General features: G+C 44.5%; 1 protein-coding gene across 1 annotated transcript in view; it reads right to left on the bottom strand.

Annotated features, from left to right (window-relative positions):
- LOC145357063 (parathyroid hormone 4-like) overlaps positions 1-11,979 on the bottom strand; it is a 34,231-nt gene extending 22,252 nt beyond the window's left edge. Inside the window, exons 1-2 of the mRNA XM_080210140.1 lie at positions 11,365-11,979; positions 9,828-9,959 (exon numbers count right to left, since the gene is read on the bottom strand). The gene's annotated coding sequence lies outside the window, so the exon portion shown is untranslated. The remainder of the gene's footprint in view (positions 1-9,827; positions 9,960-11,364) is intronic.
- Positions 11,980-12,842: the final 863 nt, after the last annotated feature.

Raw genomic sequence — 12,842 nt, 5'->3', positions numbered from 1 at the left:
TCATGAGAGAAGAATTAGCGAATGTGGACTGGGGGAATGTGTTGGAAGGTAGGTCTGCTGAGGAGCAGTGGAGGATCTTTAAGGAGATCTTTCTTGGTGCTCAGCAGAAATTTATTCCGATGGTTAAAAAGGACAGTAGGAAGAGAGGTAATAAGCCGTGGATAACGAAGGAGGTGAAGGAAAGTGTTAAATTAAAAGCGGAGGAATTTAGAGTAGCTAAGAGCAGTGGGCGAGAAGAGGATTGGGAAAGGTTTAAATGTCAACAAAGATTGACAAAGAAGTTGATAAAGGAGGGTAGGAGAAGCTATGAGGCTGGGCTAGCACTTAATATAAAAAAGGATAGCAAGAGTTTTTATAAATATATAAAAAGGAAGAGGCTGGCTAGGGTGAACGTTGGTCCTTTAGAGGATGAGAAAGGGGAGCTAGTGGTAGGGGATGGGGATATGGCGAAGGTCTTGAATAACTTTTTTGTTTCTGTCTTCACGGAGGAGGACGTGAATAATTTGCCGGGTGTTAGCGATGGAAAGGTGGTAGGAATGGAGGGTCTTAATGACATTACTGTTACTAGAGAGGTGGTGCTCGACAGACTGGAGGGGCTGATTGTGGACAAGTCCCCAGGACCGGATGGAATGCATCCGAGGGTTCTGAAAGAAATGGCGGAGGTGATAGTGGATGCCTTGGTGGTTATTTTCCAGACGTCGCTGGATTCTGGGGAAGTGCCGGAAGATTGGAAAACGGCTAATGTTACGCCGTTGTTTAAGAAGGGTGCCAGGCAAAAGGCGGGGAATTATAGGCCGGTTAGTTTAACGTCTGTGGTAGGTAAAATGTTAGAATCTGTCATTAAGCAGGAAATTGCGAGGCATCTTGAAGGGAATTGCTTGATAGGGCGGACGCAACACGGTTTCATTAAAAGGAAGTCGTGTCTGACAAATTTACTGGAGTTCTATGAGGATGTGTCTAGGGCAGTGGATAGAGGAGAGCCGGTGGATGTGGTCTTTCTGGATTTTCAGAAGGCCTTTGACAAGGTACCTCACAAGAGGTTATTGCAGAAGGTCAGGGGACATGGAGTTGGGGGTAGGGTGTTAGCGTGGATAGAGGATTGGTTGTCAAATAGGAGGCAGAGAGTGGGGGTCAATGGGTGCTATTCGGATTGGCGGATGGTGACTAGTGGAGTGCCCCAGGGGTCAGTGCTGGGGCCTCAGCTATTTACCATTTATATAGATGATCTGGAGGAGGGAACCGAGTGCAGGGTGTCGAAATTTGCTGATGACACCAAGATTGGGGGAACGGCAAATTGTGCGGAGGGTGTGGAGAGTCTGCAGAAGGATCTAGATAGGCTGGGCGAATGGGCCAGGAAATGGCAAATGGAATTTAATGTTGGCAAGTGTGAGGTGGTCCACTTTGGTAGGAAGAATGGTAGGAAGGACTATTACTTACGTGGTGAAAAACTGCAGCAGGCGACGGTGCAGAGGGACCTCGGGGTCCTTGTGCATGAGTCGCAAAAACCCAGCTTGCAGGTGCAGCAGGTGGTCAGGAAGGCAAATGGGATGCTGGCCTTCATAGCGAGGGGGATTGAATATAAAAGTAGGGAGGTCTTGCTGCAGCTGTATAGGGCATTGGTGAGGCCGCAGCTGGAGTACTGTGTGCAGTTTTGGGCGCCGCACCTGCGCAAGGATATTTTGGCCCTGGAGGGAGTGCAGAGGAGGTTTACTAGGCTGATACCGGAGTTGAGGGGATTGAGCTATGAGGAGAGGCTGAATAAACTAGGCTTGTACTCGTTAGAGTTTAGAAGAATGAGGGGAGATCTCATTGAGACGTATAAGATGATGAATGGGATGGATAGGATAGAGGTGGAGAGACTCTTCCCGCTCAAAAAAGACAGTAGGACTAGGGGGCACAGCCTCAAGATAAAGGGGAGGCGGTTTAGAACGGAGTTGAGGAGGAACTTCTTCACTCAAAGGGTGGTGAATCTCTGGAATTCTCTGCCCGTTGAAGTGGTGGAGGCTGCCTCGCTAAATATTTTTAAGAAGCGGGTTGATGGGTTTTTGATAAGAGAAGGGATTGAGGGTTATGGGGAGAGGGCGGGAAAGTGGAACTGAGCCACGACAGATCAGCCATGATCTTATTGAATGGCGGGGCAGGCTCGAAGGGCTAGATGGCCTACTCCTGCTCCTATTTCTTATGTTCTTATGTTCTTATGTCTTGATATTCACAATTTTTTTTTCACATCCAGTGGTTGATACTTGGAATCTTTTGGCTGATGCTGTGTGAATGCTTAAACTGTAGTGACTTTTAGAAGACTTGTCAGAAACATAATGTGATTTTTATATGTGTATTGTTTGATGTTGTTGCTCTTGTTTTTAATACTGTGCTTTGCATTGTAAGACAATGAGGATAAATAAAAATAAATAAATCATCAGCTTTGTGCTTGCTGACCCAAGAGAACTCCCAGTCCAGCAATATCTCCATTTCGAATTCCCATCCTGATTTTCAAATGCCTTTCTGGCTTCCTCCCCTCCCAATCTCTGTAACCTCCTCCAGCCCTATGATCCTCCCTATCTCTGTAGCCACTTTCAGCTGTATGACCCTCCTTGTCTCTGTAACCTCCTCTAGCCTAATGACACTCCCTATCTCTGTAACCTTCTCCAGCCTTATGACCCTCCCTGTCTCTGAAACCACCTTCAACCCCATGACATTCTCTATCTCTGTAACCTCTTCCAAGCCTATGATACTCCCTATCTCTGTAACCTTCTCCAGCCTTATGACCCTCCCTGTCTCTGAAACCACCTTCAACCCCATGACATTCTCTATCTCTGTAACCTCTTCCAACCCTATGATACTCCTGACCTCTGTAACCTCCTCCAGCTCCATGACCCTCCTTGTCTCTGTAACCTCCTCTAGCCTAATGACACTCCCTATCTCTGTAACCTTCTCCAGCCTTATGACCCTCCCTGTCTCTGAAACCACCTTCAACCCCATGACATTCTCTATCTCTGTAACCTCTTCCAAGCCTATGATACTCCCTATCTCTGTAACCTTCTCCAGCCTTATGACCCTCCCTGTCTCTGAAACCACCTTCAACCCCATGACATTCTCTATCTCTGTAACCTCTTCCAACCCTATGATACTCCTGACCTCTGTAACCTCCTCCAGCTCCATGACCCTCCCTGTTTCTGTAACCTCTTCCAGCCCTATGAACTTTCCTATCTGTGTAACCTCCTCCAGGCCTATGACCCTACCAATCTCAGTAACCTCCTTCAGCCCTATGGTCCTGCCTAATTCTGTAATCTCCTCCAGCCCTATAACCCTCCCTATCTCTGTATCAGAGATAGTCTGACAACTCCCTCAGATGAACGTAAAAGATCCTGTACAATTGTTTTAAAGAAGTGTTCGGCATTCTCCCAATGTCCTGAGTAATACTCCTTCCTCAATCAAACGCACTGGAAAATAAATTCATCACATTGCCAACCGTGTCTCTGTAACCCCCTGCTGCCCAGCCTCATACCTTCCCTGCACCCATTAGTCTTCCTGACCTGGACTAGCCCCTCCATTGGTCAAAGAATCATCAACCACCTCTACTCCATCCCAAGATGTCCTCACTGAAGCCTTATTTGTCTCCCCATGCTTTCTTCACCTTTAAAGACATTCTGAAAACTTCAAGTATCCAGCCCCCTGTCTATCTTTCCCCATGCCTCAATATCCCTTCAATAGTGACCCCATGTAGGTTTGCTTCCTCTCTGCTCTGTAAAGTGCCTCGGTTCATTCTGTACATTACTGAAACTTTCTAGCTACCCTAGCACAGCACCAGGATCACTATAACTTGTCACAGTGCTACTTATCGAAATGCAAATCTACAAAATGCTTGCTGAGTTTTTCTCTTCAGTGGCAGGTACTCTCACCTTTAATACAGGAGATCGTGGTTTCAAATAATACTTCCAAGAACACGAGTGTGGATTTTAGTGAAGAGGTGCTACACTGTTGGAGGCGCCGTCTATGAAATGTGAATTTACACTATTAAACATCTGCCCTTTGAGATGAAATTAAGAGGTCTCATTACACTATTGCAAAGAAGAATAGGGATATTCTTCCTGTGTCCTAGTCGATATTCATTCCTCAACAAACATCATTAAAACATATTAGCCTGTGTGTGCCTGTGTATGTACACGTGTCTGTACAAATGCATGTTATGCATGTGTGCACATGACGTGAATGATCCTGTATGTATCTATACATTTGTATACTTCTGTGTCTCATATGTATGTATGTACATACATGCATATGTGTCTGTGATGACCAAGATAGCATATTGCCATGATGGGCTAATAAATACACTAAAAAAAATTAAACTCAATGTCAGAACTCAGATGTTAATAATGGCACCTTTGGCCAGTGGCTGGCTTGGTGATATAGTGGTTAGCACTACTGCCTCACAATGTCAGGGACCTGGTTCAATTCTGGCCTTGGTGTCTGTGTGGACTATGCACATTTTCGCCATTTCTGCATGGGTTTATCCAGTTTCCTCCCACAGTCCAAAGATGTGCAGATTAGGTGGATTGGCCATGCTAAATTGTCCCTTAGTGTCCAAAGATGTGCAGGTTAGGTGATTTACCCTATCAAGCATTTTTCAAAAAGGAGTAGAGGAAAGGGATATGGGAAACAAATAAATCAATATGAACATTTTTAGGAGTTAGTTCATTTGCCACAGAAACTTAATAAATTTATTAATATGATGTTTCCCATTAGAAAACGATCAGAAAATATCTGCTGTTGAGGTATAAAAACCCAACTGGTTCACAATGTCCTTTCAGGGAGAGAACCTACCACCACCCTCTGGTATAACCTACCTGTAATTCTTGTTCCACTATTCATGCCCTCAGAGCTACTTAGAATGGTCAACAACAACAACTTTTATTTATATAACACTCTTCAATGATGAAATGTCCCAAGGTGCCTCACTGGAGCACTCTGAAACAAAGTATAATCCCAAGCCGCATTAGGAGACATTAGGTCAGATGATCAAAAGCTTGGTCACTGAGACAGGGTTTAAGATTTGTCTTAAAAAAAGAAAGTGAGGTAGAGAGGCAGAAAGGTGTAGGGAGGGATTTCCAGAGCTGATGACCTAGGCAACTGAAAGTCTGACTGTCAATGTCAGAGCAATTAAAAGTGGATGCTGAAGGGGTCAGAATTAGAGGAACACATTTATTTCAGAAAGGTTGTGGGGATGGAGGGGATTACAGAGATAGGAGGGCGAGGCCTTGGAGGGAGTTGAAAACAAGGATGAGAATTTTAAAATCAAAATGTTGCTTGACCAGGAGCCAATGTAGGTCAATGAACACAGGGGTGCTAGGGGAAAGAGACTTGCTGCAAGATTTAGCAGAGAAAGCAGAGTTTTTATGTTCAAGTTTACAGAGGGTAGATTGTGGGAGTCTAGAGTTAATGAAAGCATGAATGAGGATCAATAGATACTGTATCATATCTTAGAAACAAATAAAAAATAGCTTCTCCTTTAGTGAACTGCACTGTTTCAGTGTCTCAACGTCACGCTTTTCTAGTCAGTGCATGAAGATTTGAAGCTGAGATATTTGTGTAATGTTTTTCTGTTACCAGGGGTTTGGGTGGGGAGTCGGGTGGCGGGAGGGTGCTAGTTGTTGCCTGGGAGATCTGCTAATTGTAAGATGTGTGACATTTGAATCTTTTTTGGTTACAATTTAAAAGGCTAATGACGACAGAGAATGAGTGAGTTTGGTCAGAAGCATTCCGATTAAATTGGATTCTTATTCCCTTGTGTTCCAGGCAGGATGTTATCATTCGGGATAATTAGCAGAAAGTGAGGGATTCAATTTATCATTGTCCATGGCTTAATCCTTAACGACCAGCCCAACTAATTACTTTCATCTACTGTTTTGAAAATGGTGCTTAACATTTAAATGACCATTGCTGCTTCTGCATTGCTGGTTCATAGCTTTTCAATTTTACATTTAGAGAAAGTATTTCCAAGTTACACATTTAGCCCATTTAACAGTTATTCCAGCTCACAAGAGGAAAAGCAATTGTTTAGTAATAGGATTGATGTAATGCTCCAATAATCCTTCACCTTTGCTTTTGAGACCCCCGGTGTCTGGGCAGTACATGCAGTGGGTACAATATGGGCGTGGCCCCTCGAAGACCCAGAAATTGAGGAGGAGATGCCAATTCCACTGAGGTGTTTGACGTGACCCAGGGTGCACCGAACACACCTCCTACTTGAAGGTGAGTGAGAGACAGTGCCACAGATGTCTCTGCTCATCAAGGGATGTGGTGGTCCACATCTTCCACAATCTTCAGGAGATGCCATACGTACTGGGATGCTATCCATTGCCAGTGCCTCTAGAAGTGACCACAGCATTCAACTATTTTGCTAGAGCTTCACTGGGGATCTCTGTGGAATATCACAATTGTCCACTCATAAATGTGCCTGAAAGGTTAGTGATGCCATATTCAATTATGCACACAATTATGTTCAGATCTCCTTGGATGAAGCCAGCCAGTGGGATTTACAGGGATCTCCAGCTTCACACAGGTGGAGGGTGGCCACTGACTGCACATATGTGGCTTTAGATGCTCCCTCACAGTAGCCACTATGATCCGTCAATAGAAAAGGCTCCCACTCTCTCAACATGCAGCTGATCTGTGACCAGCAAAAGCAGACTGTGCAGGTCTGTGCAAGTTGGGTGGCACGGTAGCACAGTGCTGCTTCACAGCTCCAAGGACCTGGGTTTGAATCCCGGCTCAGGTCACTGTCTGTGTGGAGTGTGCACATTCTCCCTGTGTCTGCATGGGTTTCCTCCAGGTGCTCCAGTTTCCTCCCACAGTCCAAATATGTGCGGGTTAGGTTGATTGGCCACTCTAAATTACCCCTTAGTGTCCTGGGATGCATAGGTTAGAGGGATTAATGGGTACATATGTGGGGATATGGGGATAGGGCCTGGGTGGCATTGTGGTTGGTGCAGACTCGATGGGCTGAATGGTTTCTTTCTGCACTGTAGGATTCTATGATTTCTATATCCTGGGAGCTCACATGACAGTTAGAGTCACTCACAGGTGTCACAGATCCTCGAGGGTCCTCATATTGAGGGCTGGCTCATCTGTGACAGAGGCTACCTGCAAAGGATGTGGCAAATGACGCCTGTTTGGCAGCCACAAAGTTCTTCAGAGGAGAGTACAATGCAGTTCATTCTGTAACATGTTCGTTGATCGGTCAGATCACCAGCATCTTGAAGATGAATTTCAGATGTCTGGAATCGGGTGGTGCTCTGCAGTAGCACCCCCTCCCCCCAGAGGGTCTCCTATATCATTGCAGTTTGCTGTGCTCTCCACAATCCAAATGGAGGGTGAGCTGCCAGATGGAGGAGCTGCACGTCTCCTCTGATTAGGAGGATGGTGAAAAGATGATAGCAAAGCGAGTATGTTGACACCCTACAAGAAGAGGCTGCTGCATGGTCAAACTCGGCAGACTTGCCCATGAGACCATTGTAGTGAGAAGATTCTAGGGTGATGCAGACCACTAGCTCATACAAATGCATTTCTCCTGTCTCTTCAATGCAGTCACATTAAAACCTTCTTTGCTATCCTCAACATCTCAAATGAAGAACTTCAATCTCAGAGCTTGACGATGGCATCATGCTTGGAAGATTAGGTACCAATGGAACGTGCAGCTGTTCCGTTATAGGATAAGAACTTTATCAGCACGGTGAAGACACTAGACATGGTGCAGTCTTTTCAATCATTGCGCCAACATTTCTCTGCTTATGGCAAGCTTCAAGAGGCAGGAACAGTGCTGCAAATATCAGTGTGCTGAAGGTACAGCCTGGAGAATTGCAAGGCACCTCAAGGAAGAAACTGTCAGTCACTACTTCTTGCTTGACCATCTGAGGACTGCTTAAATCCAGACTGAAGCATCTCTCATCGATGCTTAATATTCAAGCCTCATCCTGACATGGAGCTCCAGAGATGGCATCACTCTTTGGGGCACTGTGATCATTCTACACCATGAATGAGCCTGTGAATGGGGTTACCTTTGTGTTCACAGGCTGAGCTTCTGCAGCACTATTGTCTGATCATTGACAAACACTCATGACATAAGACTTCATCATGAGCTTCGCAAGTTCACATTCAGCAATGTCATGGCACCTGGTAGTGAAATGACCTAGACAATCTCCACACAGCATTTAAGGATTACCTAGTAATTTTGTTAATACTAAAGATCACACATCAGATGTACTGGAGCCTTGCTCTCATCTCATTAGTGGCTTCCACACTTTCATTCGAGTGGATTGAGATTTAAAGGAGGAAGCCTAGGGCATTGATGGCACTGTCATGACCAGACTGCCATTAGGAGAGATAGCACAGGAATTATGCCATACTAACCAGACTATCAGGTGCAAACCAGCTTCTTCACAAGCAATAGGCTGGCACAATGAGGCTAGGCACAAAATATCTAATATTGCATTATCATGACTGTCTTGCAGAATTTCAATTCATTAGGTGTTAACTAAGTCCATTGCTCTGCACTTTGCAGATGGAGAGTGGGAACTATGATAGGAGTAATATTTAATTGTAAACACGATTGTAAGTTAATGCTGCAGGCCAGCAGGAAGGGCTAAGATCCCCAACAATGACTTAAATTGTAACCCAAATCCAAACCTGTCAGTAGTCACATGGAGGCCATTGCAAAGTTCAGCTGCTTGAAATGACTACAAGACAGGTTGTGTTTAAAACTTAAAACATCCAGAGAGAACAGACTTCGTTGCAGCAACATCAGGACAATGAAAAATTTTCCAAAATCTATGAAGCCACATTGTATGGTTCTCTTATGTGAGTCTTACATATGCATTCTCCAACAAGCATGTTGATATATGAACTGGCTTTGTTTACATCGCTTCTGTGGAATTTCAAGAGTGGCACAATGGTTAGCATTGCTGCCTCACAGCGCCAGGGACCCAGATTCGACTTCTGGCTTGGGTCACTGTTGATGCATGTTCTTCTTGCGTCTATGTGAGTTTCCTCCGGGTGCTCCGGTTTCCTCCAACAGTCTGAAAGATGTGCTGGTTAGGTGCATTGGCCATGCTAAATTCTCCCTCAGTGTACTTGAATAGGCGGTGGAAGGGTGGTGACTTGTGGATTTTCACAGTAACTTCATGCAGTGTTAATGTAAGCCTACTTGTGACAATAACAAATACATGAAAAAAACATAAGTGAGACTGACTGAGATTGAACAAGACACCATAGACACGAGGGACAGGATGGGAGATAAGTGAGGGGTGGGGGAAGGGCACTGGTTATGTTTAGATGACCTTGGAACATTGCCCATTTGCTAGATGAGCCTTTGAGACAGAAAAGCAAAATATATTTACACATATGCAAAGTATGTACAGTGAGTGCACACTCTGTCACTTCTGTGTTCTCAGTACATCTCAATTTTTCCTACCCTACCGCTGTGTCTCAGTGCATCCCTGACATCTGCGGCAGAAGTGAGGACAGCCTGCCAACTGCTGTCCTGTTGTCTGTGAGAACCGGGATGGGCATTCTCTGGAGGCCAAGGCATGCTTAGGGTCTTCTGTTACAGGGCTGGTTCACTCTTCTTGACCTGAGCTTCCTTAGAATCTTTATCTGAGGTGCTCTGGAGGCTATTGCACTGGTTGGTGTTGTCCCTGCATGTTTGCTTGTTGGTGGTGATAATTAGTTATCAGTTAGACAGTCGCCTTCATTAAACAGCACTCAAAATGTCTAAGAGTGGGGGATGGCAATAAATGGACCCTCATTGACTCGCTGCGTAATGTTGATCTCACCTTCAATGCAGGAAGTCTCCCCATCTTCACCCACCAACTCTGCTACCTGCTCCTTAAAGGGAGTAAGCAGCCTTAACTCCTGCATCAGCCCTCCGATTTGGACCTCAGCCTCTTGTTGTGGATGATCTTGTCCTGCATAAAGACAGATGAATAGACTGTGAGCAACCCAGGTGAAAGATATATATCAGAAATATGCATGCCTGTTATATGCTGAGTGGCCCTATGCAAAGGCTGAAGACGGGACTTGTGCAGGATGTCAAAGGAGGTGATAATGTTAAAGGGTGTGTAAGAGAATCTGTGGTGATGTCTGTTCTGCTGATGGAAACAGAGTCTCTTGAGCAACAAGTGAAGCTGGCTGTTTCATGCTGCTATTATCCAGTAACAACACGAATGGTGTTCACCATTAACAAAATGCTGCCGTGAAGTCAAAAAGGCATTCCGCCTACTATGCAGATGGATAATATGGTATATGAATTTGAGTGCTCGTGTAGGCTGTTTGTTCCAAATACTGACAGTTCAAATCAAACAGCATGTCCCTTCTGCAACGAACAAAATATACACTGCGCTCAAACAGCCCGTGTTTGCAAAACACAAAACAGTCTCCGACAGTAGTTGTGATTCTGCAATTGGACAGAAAGAAGATGTATACATGTTACACCTGCTCATCATTCTTGTGCCAGAGAGAGCTATCCATTTAATCTGACCCCCTGCTCTCTCCCCTTAATCCTGTAAATCCTTTCCCTTCATGTATTTACCCAATTCCCTTTTGAAAGTTATTATTGAATTTGTTTCCCTTCAGGAAAAGCATTCCAAATCGCAACAACATGTCACACAAAAATGCTTTCCTCATTTTGACTCTGTTTTTGTTGTCAATCACCATAAATTTGTGTCTTCTGGTTATCAACCTTGCTGCCACTAGAAACAATTTCTCCCTATTTACTCAATCAAAAATCTTAATGATTTTGAAATCCTCAAAGAATGGTTACAGCACAGACGGAGGCCCTGCAGCCCATTGTGTCTCTGTTAGCCCTCACCCATTCCCACTCTACTGCCTTTTCCTCATAGCCCTCCAATTTCTTTCTTCTCAGATAATTATCCAGTTACCTTTTGGAAGCCACAATGGAATCTGCCTCCTCCACATTCTCAGGCTTTGCATTCCAGACCCCAACCACTCACCTGAGTAAAATGTTTCTCTCCATATCATCATTGGTTCTTTCATAGAATCACAGAATTCCTACAGTGTAAAAAAACGTCATTCAGCACACTGAGACTGTACCGACAACAACCCCACCCTGGCCCTATCCTATAACCCCACAAATTTGCCCTGCTAATCTCATTGACACTAAAGGGCAATTTACTACAACCAGTTAGCCTAACCTATACATCTTTGGAGTGTAGAAGAAAACTGAACCACCCGGAGGATACCCACACAGACACAGGAAAAATATGCAAACTCCACACACTTACCCAATTGAACCCAGGTCTCTGGCACTGTGAGGCAGCAGTGCTAACCACTGTACCAACCTACACTGCTCACTTTTATCTCGTGTTCTCTGGTTCCCAATCCTCCACCAACTGGAATAGTATTTCCTCTGTTCAGGTGCCTCATGCTGTTGAACACCTCTATCGAGGGCAAATACCCAACCACAAGTGGGGGCAGGATGAGCATGATTTGGGAATGATGAATGGGGGGTAGATTGAGAACAAACATGAGTCGGGAATAAAAGCAAAATACTGTGGATGCTGGAATCTGAAACAAACAGAAAATGCTGGAAAATCTCAGCAAGTCTGACAGCATCTGTGGAGAGAAAATAGAACCAACGTTTCGACATGGGATGACCTTTCGTCAGAGTTCAGTTGGGGGTTGGGAATGTTGAATTGGAATTGGGAATACTGAGGCATGTTGGAAATGCTGAGGCATTGGGAATGTTGAATGGGGTTGGGAATACTAAAAGGGAGCGGAAATGATTTCAGGAGTTGGAAAGGCTGAGTGGAAATTGAAATGTTGCGTTGGGAATGCTGACAGGTATTGGGAATGCAGAAAAGTATTGGGATTGTTGAGGGGGTTGGGAAAGCTGAGGGAGCCAGGAATAGTGAGGGAATCTCAAAATTGTTACAGTGCAAAAGTAGGCTATTCAGTCCATCATGTCTCCACCGGTTCTCCAAATGAGCATCATGATTTAGTGCCATTCCCCTGTCTTTTCCAAATACCCCTGCACATTTTTTCTGTTCAAATCTGATGCCCTCTTGAATGCCTTGATTGAATCTGCCTTCATCACACTTCCAGGCTTTGCATTCCAGACCCAAAACAGTTGTTGTGTTTTGTTGATCCTTTTACAATAGGGGACAGTTTTTTCCTATCTACTCTGTCCAGTCCCCTCCTGATTTTGAACATCTCCATGAAATCTCCTCTTAACCTTCTTCTCTCCAAGGAGAACAGTCTCAAACTCTCCAATCTATCCTCATAACTGAAGTTTATCATCCCTGGGACTGCTCTTGTAAACCTCTTTTGCACTCTCTCCAATGTGTTTACATCCTTACTATAGTGTGGTCCCCAGAGCTATACACAATATTCCAGCTGATGTCTAACTAATATCTTGTATAAGTTCAGCATAATCTCCTTGTTCTTGTATTCTATGCCCCTATTAATAAAGCCCACAATAGAATATGCTTTATTAACTGCTCTCTTCACTATCTTGCCATCTTTAATAATCTATGCACATATACACTCAGGCCCTTCCGCTCCTGTGCACCCCTTAAGGATTTTACCTCTTATTTTGTATTGTCTCTCCATGTTCTTCCTACCAAAATGTACTACCTCACGTTTCTCCACATTAGAGCATAAGGTATAGGAGCAGAATTAGGCTATTCCGTCCATCGAGTCTGCTCCGCCATTCAATCATGGCTGATATGATTCTTATCCCCATTCTCCTGCCTTCTCTCCATAACCCTTGATCTCCTTATTGATCAAGAGCCTATCTATCTCTGTCTTAAAGACACTCAATGGCCCCCTCA

The sequence above is a fragment of the Carcharhinus amblyrhynchos genome, chromosome 22 (assembly GCF_965287045.1).
Source record: "Carcharhinus amblyrhynchos chromosome 22, sCarAmb.v2.hapA, whole genome shotgun sequence".
In the NCBI taxonomy this organism is placed as follows: domain Eukaryota; kingdom Metazoa; phylum Chordata; class Chondrichthyes; order Carcharhiniformes; family Carcharhinidae; genus Carcharhinus; species Carcharhinus amblyrhynchos.
Note: the sequence above shows the minus strand (reverse complement) of the source record. Positions and strands in the feature narration are given on the sequence as shown.